The 14,915-nt window shown below is 39.6% G+C and overlaps 1 long non-coding RNA gene across 1 annotated transcript in view; it reads right to left on the reverse strand.

Moving 5' to 3' along the window:
• Positions 1 to 2,496: 2,496 nt before the first annotated feature.
• LOC103273852 overlaps positions 2,497 to 14,915 on the reverse strand; it is a 35,978-nt gene continuing 23,559 nt past the window's right edge. Inside the window, exon 2 of the long non-coding RNA XR_505219.1 lies at positions 2,497 to 2,638. This is a non-coding gene — a long non-coding RNA (uncharacterized LOC103273852). The remainder of the gene's footprint in view (positions 2,639 to 14,915) is intronic.

The following is a 14,915-nucleotide window of genomic DNA, read 5'->3' on the forward strand; positions in this document are numbered from 1 at the left end:
AAATTTCTTGGAAAGGGTTAAGTTACTTTCAAGCAATCTCAATATCCACTGCTTTTTTCCCTTTGCTAACCCTGCCCACCCTGCAGAAAAACTATGTTAGTGTTCACACAGCCCTCAAGGGATTTCTAAGTCCCAGCCTCTCCAGGGTTTGGCTTCCACTTCTTTAATTTCTCTCCAACACCAGGGGAAAACGGAATTATCAGTCTTAGTCATCAGCCACAGCAGTATCTCTAATAGCTCAACGTCAGAAACCAGAGGGAGATTTCAGCAAGATGAATGCTGGTGATGTAGCACAAAAAGGACAATAATATTTTACAAGTTCACGTGACTTTACAGGGGCAAACATCACTTGTTTTTCATCAAATGGGACTTTGGTGGCAGTGAGAAAATAACTCCTGGACTTGTAGCCTTCCATGTGTCATTTTTACAAAGTGATCTCTTTTTCCCTGTCCCTTAACAGAAGGGCTGGTCCCACATTACATTTCTGTCTCCCAGGCTAGAAAACACTTACCCATGACAGCTACTACCCTAATCCTCCAGTACCAGCCTTGCCCTACATGGGAATTATACCTGCCAATTAACTGCTGCTGCAGGGCTAACAGATTGAGCAGAAGCTGGTGAGGAGGGAAGGAGGGAGGATGTGCTACACACATCATTTATCTAAGCCCTGGCAAGTCTGCTGCCCTTAGAGAGGAAACTCAGACATGTAGGACTATCTCCCACCACAGATGTCCAAAGTGTCATCATCTTTTAGGGGTAGACCCCCAAATGAGCACTGGTACAAATCCTAATGAGGAGAGAGCTACTGTTTGGAATATGAATCCATTTTTTCTTCTTCTCAGATCCACATTCCAGTCTCATTTTTAAATCCAAACTTGGCATCATGTCTTTGAGAGAACCAAAAAACAGCTGGCTCTTAAGAATCTATTTCCATAATTCATACTGAACAAAATGCCAGAGTGAAATAACACACAAGTTAACACTTAAAAATATAAAAAGACACAAAGGTAAGGTTATTTTATTTTTAATCACTGATATTTTACCTCTACTCTTCCCAGCTTCATTCATTTATTCATTCAATAAATATTTATTAAGCGCCTACCAAGAGTGAGGTATTGCTCTGAGTGCCAGAGATATAGCTGTGAACAAAACAGAGCCAGTCCCTGTTTTCATGGGAGGTTGAAAGGAAGACACCAATGAATAAAATAAACACAAGAATTTCAGACTGGGTGCAGCGGCTCATGCCAGTAATCCCAACATTTTGGGAAGCCAAAGTGAGAGGACTGCTTGAGCTCAGGAGTTCGAGACCAGCCTAGATAACATAGTGAGATCTCGTCTTACAAAAAGAAATTTTTTTTAATTAGCAGGGTGTGGTTGCACGAGCCTGTAGTCCCAGCTACTTGGGAGGGTGAAATGGAAGGATCACCTAAGCCCGGGAGCCTGAGGCTGTGGTGAGTCATGATCATGCCTGGGCAATAGAGTAAGACCCCAACTCAAATACATCCATCCACCCATTCATACAATAAGAATTTCACATCATGATATGTTCTGTGCAAACAATACACACAACAAAGTGATAAGATGAGAGACTGTCTTGCAGGACTACCTTGGATCTAGGAAAGACTTCTTGGACAAGGAAACATTTGAACTGAGCCCTGAAGGAGACGGAACTAGCCAAGCAAAGCATTAAAGAAGAAGAGCATTCCAAGAGAGAACACAAGGCCGGATGCAGTGGCTCAGGCCTATAATCCCAGCGCTTTGGGAGACTGAGGCAGGAGGATTGCTTGAGGCCAAGAATCCAAGACCAAGAGAAGGCACAGAAGTCATAAGGTCCAGAGGCAGGAATTAGTACAAAGACCTTAAGGCATCCGGAAGAACAGCAAATAGAAAGGTACTGAGTCATCTCCTTCCCTATACTGTATTTTTTGTCACACCTAAATACCTAATAGCACAGCGCTCCCTCTGCCCCCCATAGCTCCTCCACCTTTGTTGCTTTGCTAATGCCATTTCCTAGACCTAAAAAGCCCTTTCTTCCACTTGTTTGACTGATGAAATTCAATCCCCCTTTAAAAACTATTAACTATATTCAACAATGCAAGTGCCTTCTGGGTATCCTCAGTATGATCTAGGAAGCCTTCCCTGACCCTCCCCACTCAACACCAACGGTCTCTTCCTCTCCATTCCCACAGTTAAGTGTTTGGGTCTTGGTTATAGCACATAATGCAATAACTTGAAAACTCCATCTGTAATGTTCTTTACACTTCCCACAATGCTTTCCCAAATCCGTTATCCCACTTAACCTTCACATCAACACTACAAGACTTCTTAACCTCATTTTACAGATGAATGTGGGAAGCTCAGACAAGCTGAGTACTTGGCCCAAAATTACACACTACAGTACTGTGTTGGGACCAGCCACCTCAGCTTGTACCCAGTTCTGCCACATTACCTCTTCCTCTTCCTCCTCGCCCTCTCTGTCAATAATCTGAAGCAGCCTCTTTTTGTCATCATCTGTTTCTTCTACCACAGTCATTTCCTCTTCCCGATAGCGGCTGCGTTCTCGAGTACCAGCCTGTTTCCGACGCATCTTCAGTTCTTCCTCTTCATCATCTCGGGGACGTTTTGTGCCCCTGTTGGGCTGAGAAAGAGAGAAAAGAAACACAGAATCTTAGCGCTGGAAAAGATGTTGAAAGGCATAGACAGTAAATACTCTAAAAGAATTCCAAAGTTCCCTGGCTGAAAAGCACCGCAGTGTACAGTTTCTCTCACAAAATGGAGTAGAGTTCCACGTGGTCATTCTCAGACCCTTAATGATTCTATAAATACACCATAAAGTCAGTGACCTTTTTTTAACAGAATTTTTAAAATATGCAGTTTTACCACTTCACAAAAGTGCATGTGTATATAGAAATAGCACCAAACAAAGCCATCTTGAGATGAGAACACTGGGTTAGGCTCACTTACTAGTAAAGATACAACTCCCGACACCAACCCCTTCATACACGGTTTTAATTCATGTCCAACAAAGATTACAAAAGCTTTTTTTAAGTTACTCACAAGTAGTCCAACACCATTACATATGAAATATCCAAAGGTCTACTGCAGTCCTAATTCTATTTTACAGAAGAGCTGAGTAAGGCCCAGAGGCTGGGCAAGGGATCTAAACAGACACTTCTCAAAGGAGGCATGTAAATGGCCAAAAGATACAGGAAAAAAAAAAGCTAATCATCAAGAAATGCAAACGAAAACCACAAGGAGCGATCATCCCACACCTGATAGAATGGCAATTATAGAAAAGACAAAAGGTAAGTGTTGGTGAGGGTGTGAAGAAAAGGAAACCACTGTACAAGGTTAGTGGAAATGTAAAGTAACACAGCCATTATGGGAAATAGTACAAAGGCTCCTAAAAAAAAATTAAACACAGATCCAGCAATCCCACTCTGGGGTATGCATCCAAAAGAACTGAAATCAGCATGCTGAGGAGAGATCTGCCCTCCCATGTAATTGCAGCATTATTCACAATAGCTAAGATATGGAAGCAACCCAGGTGTCCATCATTAGATGAATGGGTAAGAAAAATCCAGCCTTAAAATGGGGGGAAATCCTGTCCCTCACAATAACATGGATGAACCTGAAGGACATCATGCTGAGTGAGACATACCAGGCACAGAAAGACAAACACCATATGATCTCACTTATATGTGGGATCTAAACAAGTTGAATTCGTGGCAGTAGAGAATAGAATGATGGTTACCAGAAGCTGGGGAGAGGGGCAGATGGGGAAAAGGAAAACACTGATCAAAGGGTACAGACCTACCTTCCATTAAAAAGGAAGAATAAGCTTTAGTGAGCTATTATACTAAATGCTGACTATATAAATAATAATAATGCATTGTATATTTCAAAATTGCTAAAAGAGTATATTTTAAATATCTTTACCACAAAAAAATGTAAGGCAATGAATTTGTTAACTACCCTAATTTAATTATTCCACACTGTAAACATATATCAAAACATCACATTGTACCCCATAAATATACAGAATTCTTATTTGTCAGTTAAAAATAAAAGTTTTTAAAATCCAAGAAAAAAGGCCTAGAGGCCAAATATGACACAAGGTCACAAAACCATTAGCATCACCGAAAACAGTTGGTACTTCTTGACTCCTGGTCTAAGGCTTAGGACCTCATTTTGCCTGCCTGCCTGCCTGCCTGCCTGCCTTCCTTCCTTCCTTCTTTTATTTATAGAGCAGGGTCTTGCTGTGTTGCCTAGGATGGACTCAAACTCCTGGGCTCAAGTGATCCTCCCAAATCCACCTCTCAAGCTGCAGGGACTACAGTAGCATGCCACCACACCCAGCTACTTTTACCTTTTACTATGCAATCTACAAAGGAATTCTCACTGTTGTTTTTCCAATAAATTAGAATAACACAGAGCACTACCAAAATGAGTCTCAAAGTTGAGGAAAAACAGCACTGCAACAGACATCAAATGGCCCAATGTCCCTACCCAGCTCAGCTTCCCACTGGTGTAACTCTGGGCTTATCATCTACTTCTCTAAACCTTAGTTTTCTCATCTGCAAATGGAGAGTATAATCCTTTTCCCTGTGAACTTCAAAAGACTGCTTTTAAAGTCAAAGAATCCTAAACTGTAACACTACTAAAAAATATATATATAAAATAATCACTGAGGTAATCCACAAGATTCTATCTTCCCCAACAAAACATGGATGCAGAAGAAATGAGCTTTTCTTTATCTGATATAAAATTGTACCCAACAGTGTACTGGGTGTGATGTGGTATGTTACTACCAAACAGAAGAAAATGCAACATTCACTGCCAGCCTGCTAAGTTGTTTGGTAATAGCAGACAAATTTCTATCATACATGTTGCATACATTACCTTTTGACTTTTACTGAATTATATACTATGCCAGCAATGGAAAGTCATCCCCCCATGCTCATGTTTCCTGCTCATTCCACATACCAGGTGCTTCAGTAAGTCTGAGCATATGACATTGCTTAGAAAATGCACATCAGGCAATTTCGTTTGTGGGGTACCACCTGCTATCTTTCACTCTCTTCCTGGTATCTCTGGGATAGATTATAATTTCATATGAAGACATAATACTTCAGGGTCTTCATAAAATTACAAAAATCTGCTATCATCATTACTGCTCTACAACCCCCCCCACCCAAAAAAAAGGAAAAGAAAAAAGAAATCCATTCCTGTAATCACAGACTATAAGCAAAAGGAGGTGGTGATTTTCATGTAAGAAGAGGAAGGGAAGGTCGTCCTAAAGGAGGACAGGTTTCAAACTTGAAAATCTGTAGCTCCCCAGCAGGCAAGGAACTTCAGCCTCCTGGGAACACTAATTCTTTCAAGCTCATAAAACAAGCCCTGCTGAGATTCTGATTAGTGTGGGCCTACTGCAGCAGCCAAGTCGAGGCATGAGCTCCATGGAAAGGAGACTTCTGGACTATCTCTGAAGGTAGAGAGAAGAGGCAATGGACCACGATGAAAAGGAGAAAGCTAAATACTGCCACAGTTAACAAATGTAAATGAGGAATAACACTGGTAATGCTTCTTTTCAATGCATCGTCCAATTCACTTCTTTAAAACAAACATTTCAGAAGTTGGGGAGGAGTTTCATTTTTACCTCCAATAATTTCCACTAAAATAGTACTTTCCCCCTGCAGAAATTTAATCTTCACCACATCTCTGGGGACGAGAAGGAGGCAATAATTCTATTGCATAAACAGGTAAACAGGATGCCTGAGATCTTTTAATAAACTCTTACAAAGACAACGTGGTCCCTTCTGAAAGCTCAACCTGATTTCTGGAAAGTCTGCTTATCTACCATGATTCCAGGACCCTGATACAGATCTGAGAAACTTTAAGACAAGTATATCCATAAATATGTTATACACAACCTTGGTTAAGTTAAAGCAATATTTGCTAAATCATTAATTCAACAAATAGTTGGTTAAATAATTCTAAGGCTTAACGTGTCCTCAAGTAATTAGCTGGCCCAACAGCAGTCCAGGCTTCCAGCACGGTCATTTAAATGAGGACACAGGGATAAACAGGGCGGCCAGGGCGGATTCTTGAGACAAGAACAGCTTCCTTAACGTTTATGAGTAGTGTAAATTGCCATCCTTAAGAGGGCCCACCAACAGATTCTCCAACCTTCTTCCCCCTCATACACAGCATTCAGCTTAGCTCCCTCATGTGGTAGAACACAACAGAACAGAACCCATTAAGACACTCTAACTTGGCTTCTTCACCAACACAGCAGCTTCCACTTCCCTCACCAATAGCAAAAGTCTTGATCTATTTTATTTAAGCATTTTTCTCTCCCAAGAAAAAATTTTTAAGAACTTCTGCTCTTTACTTCTCTTCTTAACCCTCAAATGTCTCTTTTTCGAACACTAACGCTGCAAATGGAGACATTTCTATGCATTTCTGAGATGTGACCATGCTGAATAACAAAGGCTAGGATTCATTTCTTCAACATGTATTTATTACATGCCAACTCTGTATAAGACATTCTGCTGGGTACTGGGCACATGAGTGTGAACAAGACAAACAGTGCCTTGCTACCAGAGCTTAACAATCTAGAACAGCATTCAACTGAAATATAACACAAGCCATAGACGTCATTTTAAATTTTTCAGTAGCCATTTTTAAAAAGTAAAAATAGGCAAAATTAATTTTAATGCATTTAATCTAATATACAAAAATATTTCAACAAGTAGTTGATATAAAAATTACTAATTCAATATTTTACATTCTTTTTTTCATACTAGGTCTTTGGAATGTGGTATGTCTTTTACAGTGTATCTCAATACAGACTAGTCCATTTCATAGTACTGAACAGCACCAGTCTCAGGATTTCCACCTGAGGAGTTCTGTTCCCTCATCAAGCCAAAATGGAATTGTCTTTCGAGCAATAATGAATAAAATATGGGCTCATAAAGCTTAAGTTCTGACTGTTTGTGAAAGGTATACACTAAAAATGATGAAGCTAATGCCACCCCTGACCCAGAAATAAACTTCTTGATTATATTTACCCAATATCCACCACTGAGAGAGCGATCAGTTATATAAAACAAAACAAGAATTGTAAGCAGGGAAGAAGCTTAGAGCTGTCAAACTGATTTCACTACAAGGGAGCCAAAGGGCTCTTGATCCAGAAAGAGAATATAACACTCACAGACTGTCAGCGAGGTCAACAGCTCAAGCTGAGCTCTTCTTGTGTCTTACACAACCAATCCCAAGAGGCTTAAGCCATTCTTACCAGTCACCTTTGGAGATTAATTTGTTTTGGTATCTGAAAGGTATTTGAAATCCCTCAAGATGAAGGAATGATAAAAGCAACTGTTCTTAATAAAGTCATTTCTCTGCTTCTACTGCCCACAGGACTAGACGAAAAATGATAAACTCTTAACTTCTGATGTGCCAGAACACCAGCCTTTAAGGGTTTTTACAACCTCCTTCGTTTCCCTGCCTTATTCCCAATAGGTGGTGAATGGTATAAAAGCTTACTAAGCATCTGCCAACTATGCAACCACACAGCTGGTAGCCTTTCTAGGACACATAAAGGATCCCACCTACTCAAAGCTTACTGCAGGCTTCAAGATAACACATATATGATACCTTTATTTGCCAATAACCTTGAAGCCTAATGCCTGTGTGTCTATGTCTCCATCCACCTCCCTGCACACAGAAATCAAGACATCTCCAGGAAAGCTTTGAAAGAGTTAAAAAATTAAATAAGCAATCTGCCTAGGATACTCCCTGCGTACCCAGACAATATCCAACCTAAGCTGTAGGTTTCATTTTTCCCTCTCTCTCTCTTTTTTTTAATTAAAAAGCAGTGAGAAGCTATAGCTATAATGAGGGGCTGTGGGAACATGCAGTTATATTGGGCTCAAAGTAATGTACCATAGGAAGAGGCTACATCACCAGAACGAATCCTAAATTAAAACTCCACTATGAAGCCAACTCCATTTCCTCTGAGCATGCAATCTATATTATCACATTTATGGTCTGTCTCGACCTCAATTAGACTCGGGGGCAGGGGGAGAAAGGAAACTTCTTTAATAAGCAATAATGGCATCATTATGATAAATTATGAAAACATTCAATGCAATTATTTATGTGAAGAGCACACTTGTCTCAGCATATAAATGTGTATATGTGTGTGTATCTAAATACAGCTCAACTTTCCAAGTTACATAGTAAGAAAGGGGATAATTCCTAAAAGGTACTTTCACATTAACAGATGAAAAAAGATGTCCAATTCTACTATGGAAATGGAAAAAGTCAAAGGATGTCTACAACCTTGTAATAAGCCAAGAACTCTTCACTAGCACTAAGGAGTTCAGCTTAATTCAGAAAAAGGTCTTTCAAGTGAGGCATGAAGCACTATTTCCTAAATATCAAAGGGAAAGACTCAGAAATGTATACTGGAAAAGAGAGATAATCTAGTTTATCTCTCTCTTTAAAGAATAGGGAAATCTGAGCCCAGTGGGTTTCAGCAACTTGTCTATCATGAGTAAGAATACAAGGCTTCTTATTCCCGGTACAGTCCTTTTCCTTTTTCTCCATGTTAACTCAAGACTGGTTGAAAAGAAAATAAGAGGATGTTGAAGAAATCACCATTACATAAACAAACAAAGCTACTATTAAAATATACAAACACAGACTAGTCCCTGTTTTACACAGGAGAGTTATATCCAAAAGCCTTCAACAGGAAAAGGCTTCAAAATCTGTTATTACCGAAACTAGTGATTCCTAGGCTGCTTGCACTGGTGATATCTTGTATGGAGAGTAAGTTTTGAAGTCAGATTTTCCTAAATTCAAATCCTGTCCCCTCAGCAGCCCTGGAAAGTAAGTTATCCCCTCTAGGCTTGAGTTTTCTCAGTCTATAAACTAGCAACAATAACCTCTTTCATATATTTATGTATATAGGCATGTATGCACATAAAGGCCCACGTTTCTAAAGAGCAGAGCACAGTTTGGCCCAAAGAAACAATACATGGAGCTCCCTATTTCTTTGACACACTTGATTAAAAATTCAAAAAGCTTAGCTGGGCATGGTGGCACGTCCCTGTAGTTCCAGCTACTTGGAAGGCTGAGGTGGAAGGATCGCTGGAGCCCAGCAGGTCGAGGCTGCGGTGGCCAGGAGTGTGCCACTGCCCTCCATCCTGGATGACAGAGTAAGACTCCAACTCAAAAATAAAATAAAATAAAATAAAATAAAAAAGGCTCAAGGTTGAAAAGAGCTTTTACGCCAGGCTCTGTGGCTCAGCCTGTAATCCCGCGCCGTTGGGAGGCTGAGGTGAATGGATTGCCTGAGCCTGCGGGTTTGAGACCCGCCTGGGCAGCGAGACCTCATCTCTACAATAAATCAAAAAATCAGCCGGGCATGGTAGCGCATGCCAGTAATTCTGGCTACTTGGAAGTCTGTGGCGGAAGGATCGCTGGAGCCCAGCAGGTCAAGGCTGCGGTGGCCGGGAGCGGCCATTGCACTCCAGTCTGGGCGACAGAGTGAGACTTCAACTCAAAAAAAAAAAAAAAAAGAAAAGAGCTTTTACCGTTAATAGTGAGGTTGTAAAATGTGGATCCCTTTTTAATGGCAAAATATTTTAATGGCAAAAACTGCCCCCCCATTTGCACTTTTTAGTAACCAATGATTGAGAAAAGACACAATGACAACAAAAAATAAATTGCCATCTATTTGGTAATGCTTTTCACTGAATTTGTATTTTTAACGTCCACATTTACAAAAAAGACATTCACGTCTCAGAATAAGCTTGTGTATATCTGGATTCACAACTTGCAATGAGGCACTAGATGTGCAGACTTGATCTAACGCAATTGTCTCTCTGAGGCTTGAATCCTCTTTAAAACATCTCTGGCTAAGCATAAGCTAGGGCTTTCCTAACACATCCTGTCACCTGATACACCTTTCTCCCTAAACTGTGCCCTCTCTAACTTTGGGTCACTCAGTTTTTTCAATTGAGGAGAAACCCTTCAATTTATAATTTATCCACTAGTCCTGAATCCTTCTCCCTAAAGAGATATAACAAGTCTAGTCTCACTCTCACATTTTTAAAAAAATTAAATTATCTCAAGACAACAATCGTATTTATTCATTCCTTTCTCATTGCCTTTTCTTTTTCAGAATAAACATTTTCAATGGGAACGTGGGGGGAAGGCATGTGTAACATGGGGGAGAAAGGGAGGTATACACATAATTAAATTCCTTCCTACCATTATTTTGAGATTTCATAATTTTAAAGCTTTCTAATATCTCTTGAGATAATTAACATATGGAATATCACAAATCCAAGCTTGCGGATGTGGTCTAACCAATTTGAAATGCTCAGAAATCATCTGTTGTTAACCTCTCCTGATTACCTTTTGTCAGAATAAAAGGGAGTTTTCAAACATTCATTTTTACCAGATGGTAGAGAGTGGCCTGACCCAGAAGTTACAGATGAGCTGCAGTAATGAGTTTTCCCTTGACTTTACTGGCTGCACATTCACTGGTGACATTTTACAACTAAGACTTCTGGCTCAATCAATATTTGCAGGCATGAAACCTGCCAAAGTTAACATCAGGGCTCCCTTGCAAATTTGCTTAAAGCACCACAACTGAAAAAGCTCACAAGCACTAACGCTGCAACAATCATCAGCCAAAGTTCATAATTAGAGATCAAAGTAATCAGAGATAGGAAATTCTGCTCACCTCAAAGGGTTGTTGTGATGATTAAATAAAACATCTTTCAAAGGGGCCCTATGTAAACTATAAAGCACTATACCAATGTAAGAGATTATCATCATATTTTTAGGAAATAATCCAAGTGAAAATTTCAGATATCCATATACAATTATATATTATGCCTTTGCAAATTTGCAAGACATAAAGCTTCAAAAAAAATCAATAAATCATGGTAATTTACTATCATTTTTTTCTGGAGGAAAAAATAGGTAACAAGAACTCCTCAAAATTCCAAAGCAAAGTCACTGCAAAATATAAAGCAAAACCCCCATTTCTTCCACCAGTAAAAAAAATATATATAGGTACTGAGACCACAGTAATTACTGGAGAGCATAGTTCTTCTCAATGTCCACGATGAAGGGGCAAAATACCAATGCATCAAAAATCAAAATTACAAGTCTCACTTATGATCTATAATCTGATTGGCTGACAAGTAAGATGGATGTGATTTATGATTTAAACCACTAGTCATGAAGATTCTCCCTAATCAATTTTTCCTACAAAAAAATTCTTATTCCTTATTAAAGTCTGAATATATATATTCACCTCACCTCCAAAGGGTGTATAGATTTCTTTTTTAGAAGTACAAACTATACTTTAATGTCCATGATTTACTCTGACATCTTCTCTGATTGATTCTGCAGCTACACTGGAAAGCTGAAGGTAGGTTCAGTTTCTTTATCAAAACTAACATAGGCAGATACTTGTAAAATTATTGGGAGGTAAACTACCTCAATTTTAACAGACTTATTATGAACATGTTTTTGTCAGCTACAACAAGAAACATCATCAAAGGAAGCTTTGACTGATCTAACAGAACCTAAACATCACTCTATTTGGTGCTAGAGGGAATATTAGACATCAACAACAGAATAGCACTAATCTAACAGAAGCAACATGGTACAACACAAAGGGCAGCAGATCAATTATCAGAAAAATATGGGCTCTAGTGAATCACTTAAGAGTCACATAACCTTAGATAAGTCATTTGACTTATCAGTGCTGCATTTATAAAAATGCTCTCTGCTCCTGCTCTGCTACCTCACAGGACTGCCTATTCAAGGTAAGAAATAGTAAAATTAAATAAGATAAAGACATAGGACTTTGAAAAAAAACAACCTAGAATTAAATTTCTCCTAATGATTGCAAACAGCAAAGTCTTATATATACCGCAGACATTAAAAATTACTTAAAACCAGCTTTTGGCAAAGAATATAAGCAGATGATTACAAAAGAAAAAATTCTAACTTGGCGCAACCTCATCTCTACAATAAATCAAAAAATTAGCCAGGTGTGGTAGCGCGCGCCTGTAGTTCCAGCTACTTGGAAGGTTGAGGTGAAAGGATCGCCGGAGCCCAGCAGGTCGAGGCTGCGGTGGCCGGGAGCGGCCACTGCACTCCAGTCTGGGCGACAGAGTGAGACTCCAACTCAAAAAAAAAAAAGAAAGAAAAGAAAAAATTCTAAGTAGCTCATAAGCATATAAAAAGTGGCCCAACCCCATCAGAAATCAGGGAAATGCACCAGCCTGGGCAACTTGACGAGATCTCATCTCTACAACAAAAAAGAAAAAAAATAGCCAGGCGTAGTGGTACGTGCCTGTAGTCCCAGCTACTTGGAAGGCTGAGGCAGAAGGATCACCTGAGCCAAGCAGGTTGAAGGTGCGGTAGCCATGACCATGCCACTGCACTCAAGCCTGAGCAATAGAGACTCTGACTCAAAAAAATAAAAATAAAAAAAGAAGAAAAGGGAAACTACGGGGGGGGGATGGGATTAACAGGAGCAAATATCTGTCTGGGGATGGGAAAACACCTCTTATCAACAAGGTGTCTGAATGAAACGTAATTGTACACCTAATCCTTAACTGTACCCCACAAAACCATAATAAAAAATATTGATTAAAAAAAAAAAGAAATCAGGGAAATGCAAATTGAAACCAAGAGACTTCATCAGATTGACAAAAATGAAAAAATTAAAATCTGGCAATATCAAGTATTGGTGAGAATATGGAGAGATAGGAACTGTTAAAACTTGCTAACATAAGTATAAATGCGTGCAGAACTAACTGGATATGCACTGAAGATGCATATATTCTATGACTATCCCAAGAGTTCTACTCATATATATACACACATTACTGGAATTCTCACACAGGTGCACAAGCATTTATTTAAGGAATGTTCACTGGGCAATATTTGTAATACCAAAAAAGTTCTGTGATCATCGGATGCATGCATAAGTAGTTCAGAATAGTGACTGCTTCTAAGTAAGAGAGAAATTGGATTAGGAAAGGTATACAGTGAAATGGGCTTCAGGAAGGGAATAAAGGAGGTTTCAGGTGTATTTAAATATTTTATTTCTTAAAAAAGATCTGAAGTAAATTTGGCAAATGGTATCATAATGTACATATCGAAAGGAAAAAAAGGGGGAGTCACCAGAAGGTAGTGAGGAATCACACATACCAAGTCATGCCCAACTGGCTGTGGTTATTTGATATTATTACTGTTGATTAAGGTTGAAGGTTTACAATACACACAGGGTACCTTAAGATCAACAAGACTTTTACAGAGTTATTCAGGTGGACAGATGCAGAGATGTGGGTGAATGGTAGTACTGATAGGCAAACCCAAAACTAGCTGAACCAAGAGTAGGAGCAGTGCAAAGTCATCTGTTTACGTTCAAATGTATAAATACCTTCCAGGGGAAATGTGACTCAAAAACAGTTTATTCAGATAAGAGTTAAAGGTTTTAGTAAATCTCAAATTCAATGAGTCAACAGGATGACCAGCTTTAATTTTTTTTAAAGTTAATGCATATTAAAGGTTCACTTTTAGAAACATAACATCCAATTCAGTCACAGTCCCACAGCACCGAGTTAGCTACTGCACATTAAAAGAGGTATTACACACCGGAGAATGCATGAACAGAACAGCAGAGGGTTTGAAAACCCTTATCTAGGGAACAATTGAGAACGGAACCCAAGAAGATTCAGGGAGGAATGCAGGAGTCACCATCAGCTATTTAAGTGGATGCCTTAGAATAGGGTAGATGCCTTCAGGGCTACTGTGAATGTCCTATCACTTCTATCCCCCTTCATCCCAGCTACAGAAATCCTACCCAGCCTTGAGCCCCAGCTCAAATGTCACCTCCTTTGAGAGTCCTCCAAATGCTCCAGTAAGACTTCTGAGCCTCCTCAACAGGGTGTCAGATCTCTACCAACACACAACATACACATCAATAAATCTCCATCTCTACCAAGCCATAAGCTACATCCTGAAGGACAGGAACCCTGGGATCTGCCCCTTGCCCCTAACAAACACCTTAGCACCTAAGAGTTTCCTGCTCACAGCAGGCACTTAACCCATACTGCTAAAACAGTGAGAAGACAGACTTTTGGCTCCATACATATTAGCACGTATATACCCAGCACAGTAAACAAGAATGAAAAAAGCTCCCCATTCAATAAAGAGTCCCAACGGATCCTAAATGATATGTCATGCTGCTGTCAACAGTTCTCATTGGCTGGACTCTCTAGACTGCTAAGATTCTGGCATTCAATATTTGAGCCTTAACACAACTTCAATGAAAACTATTTTGTCACTGGTTATTTTTCAAAATGATAATTTACCACCAATTTTTTTCATTTAAAAAAATTACTTAGTTTATCTATCCTGGTGGCAAGGTTTTAAAGTTGTACAAATAGCAGGCAAAAGCAAATTTAGGATGAAAACAAAATAAAATCTGTCTACAGATACTTCATTTCAAATAGAACAAAATATTTTCTAAGGTTATCGCATTAAAAAAGTAAGACAAATCCCACTTGATAAATAACTCATGAGTGTTACCTACATGGACCCCTGTGAACATGATGGGAAGATGAGGAAGAAGGGAATTGCCCTCACTGAGCTAACCAAACACCCTTACTAAGCACCTGCAAGGCTCCATGCTGGGAGCACAAGGTTTAAAAAACAAACATCAATCAGGCTCGGTGGCTCAGCCTGTAATCCCAGCACTTTGGGAGGCAGAGGCGAGTGGATTGCCTGAGCCTGCGGGTTCGAGACCCACCTGGGCAAATTGGCGAGACCTCATCTCTACAATAAATCAAAAACTAGCCGGGCATGGTAGC

This window comes from Carlito syrichta, unplaced genomic scaffold, assembly GCF_000164805.1.
Source record: "Carlito syrichta isolate Samal-C Ts95f unplaced genomic scaffold, Tarsius_syrichta-2.0.1 Scaffold314289, whole genome shotgun sequence".
Taxonomy (NCBI): Eukaryota; Metazoa; Chordata; class Mammalia; order Primates; family Tarsiidae; genus Carlito; species Carlito syrichta.